The 3005-nt window shown below is 37.4% G+C and overlaps 1 pseudogene; it reads left to right on the top strand.

The window, feature by feature from the left end:
• Nucleotides 1-873: 873 nt before the first annotated feature.
• Nucleotides 874-2264, top strand: LOC102498240 (lactosylceramide 1,3-N-acetyl-beta-D-glucosaminyltransferase-like; annotated as a pseudogene).
• The last annotated feature ends 741 nt before the right edge of the window (nt 2265-3005 follow it).

The following is a 3005-nucleotide window of genomic DNA, read 5'->3' on the forward strand; positions in this document are numbered from 1 at the left end:
TGCCAAAATCCTGAAAGGAGAATGGAGAAGGGATTGTGGCATGGCCATCTCCCATGGGAGGGTGATTTCTCGCTTTTGGTCTTTCTGTCTCTCTCTGTCTCTCTGGTGAGCTCATACAATCTTTCACAAAAACCTCTCTCTACAAAATAATAATAATTACTAGACATATTAATAAGTATAGCTAGGAAACTATTTTTGTTGTTTGCAAACTTTTCAAAAGGTTATTAATTAGCTGGGAGGGGAAGAGTGGCAAGGAGGTGATGTACCCTCTTCACTTAGTGGCTCCAAGATATCAGGTGGCATTTAATGATCACCAAAAGAAGTACATGGAGTAGCTGCAGGGTCCTGCTCAGGAAATTTAGTGAAGGATGCCAATACGAAAAAGTGTTCCTGTGCCAGGTGTCCTCATTCTATCGTGTGCTCCATTCTTCTGTAATCTCAGGGGGAAAAAATGGTATTAAAAGAAAACATTTTGTGATATAAGATCCTTTCCCACTTTCACTGATCCCATGTATTAAAACAGATATCTGTTCTACAAAATACAGAAGTCTGTGGTCTTGAAGAGGCCAGTGCCTATTTAAAACTGATTCTAAATAAAAACAGACCCGGGACCCAATAACTGGTGTACTAGTTAAGGTGCTGGACTCGCACATGACCAACAGTTGTTTGAGTCCTTAGCTAGAGGCTTGAAACTCACACCATGCACATGCAGGCTTGCCCAAAATTCCAAGAGATGAATGGAGGAGAAGGAATTGCAGTGTGACCATCCCCCTTGGGGATAGTTTTTCACTTCCTCTCTGTCTCTCTTTGTGTCTCCAGTGAGCACAGGCACACTATAGCAAAAATCTTAAAAAAAAAAAAACCTGAAAGGCTATGAGAATGTTTGTTAGCAACAGAGTCAAAAAATGGCCATTCATTCAATTATTTTTTTACTGAGCTTCTTGTTATTTTTGAGGATAATTGATGATCACATTGTGAGCCAAAAGAAGTCCTACTCTTACAGACACCTTGTAATAGTTATAACTTTGCAAATGACACCCTTTCTCTTGAGCACAACTCAGATAGGGCTCATTGGCAGTATTTGACTAACTACAAGGACAAGTGTCACGCACAACATCCTCCTCATGTTCATAAAGGTTGCCCTGAAAACCATGATTGATATTCTGCAAAACAAAATGTGTGGAGCAATAAAAAGTGTGTTCAGTCTCAAGTGAATGCCAACATCAAAATTCTGTTTGCTTTAGGAACTCCTAATTCATTGAAGGGAGAAGAACTACAAAGAAAACTGATTTGGGAAGATCAACTGTATAATGATATAATCTATCAAGATGTTGTTGATTCTTTCTACAATCTTACTCTTAAATAGCTTCTACAGGTTGGTCGGGCAAATACTTTTTGTCCACATGCCAAGTTCCTTATGATGATGACATATTTATTCACATGCCAAATCTTATTGCATACCGTCGAAGTTTAAAGCAAATTGGCAATTAAGACTTTTGGATTGGTCGTGCTCACATGGTGTCCCTCCTGTTACAGGTTAAAGCAGCAAATACTTCATCTCCCATGACATGTACCAGTGGCTGACTAACCCTAACTATACTGCTGGATCTGCTTATGTCATCTCCAACGATGTAGCCACCAAAGTCTATGAGGCATTACAGACACTCAATTCTAGTGTTTATATAGATGATCTGTTCATGGGCTTGTACACCAGTAAGATGGGAACAGTACCACAGTGTCATGTGTCCTTTTCTGGGGGAGGTAAAACTCCTTATCTCCCTTGCATCTATGATAAAATGATGACATCTTATGGACAAATACAAGATCTTCAGGACTTTTGGAAGGGCGCCACAGACCCTAAAATAAAAACTATTTTAAAAAGATTTGGGGGGGACCAGCAGTTGGCATAATGGCTATGTCGCTGAACCCCCATGTAGTCGACCATGGTTCAAGTCCCAGACCCAGTGGCTTAAACTCACACCATGCAAGTGTGCGTGCATGCCCACGATCCTGAGAGGAGAAGGGAGGAGAAGGGATTGCACCATGGCCATCCCCTCTGGGGAGTAATTTCTAACTTTCTGTCTCACTGTCTCTTCTTTCTGGCTAGCACACACGCCCTATAGCAAAAACCTCTCCACAAAAAAAAAAAAAAAAAAAAAAAAAAAAGGTTTTTTGGTCAAGTATACTGCAGGTTAATTAAAATAGTTTTCCATTGCAAATGAACCTATATGGGCACATACTCATATAAGGCTGCATTTATCTAATAGTACTTGAATATGTTTTCACTGTCCTGAGCCAAACTTAGACAAAAAAAAAAAACTTAAATATTTGTCTCTACCATAAGTAAAATGAATATGAAAGACAAAGAAATATTTTGAAAGTTTAGTCTATCAAAAACGTTTTGATTCTAGAAACTACTCAATATAACTTATCTACTTCATTGCCTAAATTCATTTCAAGGAATTCATACTTAGTAAAGATTCATATTATTAATAAAAACAAAAGTAAAGGGATAGTCAAGTTCTCTTTTAATGTTGCATGTGTAATTGAGGTGTAGAGAAATTATGAATAAGCCTTAGTATTAGAATAACTGCTTTTGGAAAATACCAAGCAATTGTATAGTACAACATTTTAAAAAATGAATTTATTGTTAGACGTGGTACATAAGTTTATTTTTGTTAAAGAGCACTTGGCAAAGGTGGTGAGGACAAAGATTTGACATGGAGGAAAATACATGAATCTGGTTAGTGAAAGTCCCTTGCTGTTAAGGGGAGATATTATGAAAATGTATGTTATTTCATTATAAACCACCAAATCGCTTAGTCGGGTCCATGTAGCTATTTTATCTATATCATTTTAGTCCTTCAAACTATACTTATATCTTTTTCAGTTTAATGTGAAATTTGAGAGAGTCATTAGCTCTGCCCTAACTGGTACTTTATATATATTTAATATTAGAAAATGACACAAAACTTGGGTAGTTTGTGACCCTAGGAAGAAGTTAC

The sequence above is a fragment of the Tupaia chinensis genome, unplaced genomic scaffold, assembly GCF_000334495.1.
Source record: "Tupaia chinensis unplaced genomic scaffold, TupChi_1.0 Scaffold000392_1, whole genome shotgun sequence".
NCBI lineage: Eukaryota > Metazoa > Chordata > Mammalia > Scandentia > Tupaiidae > Tupaia > Tupaia belangeri.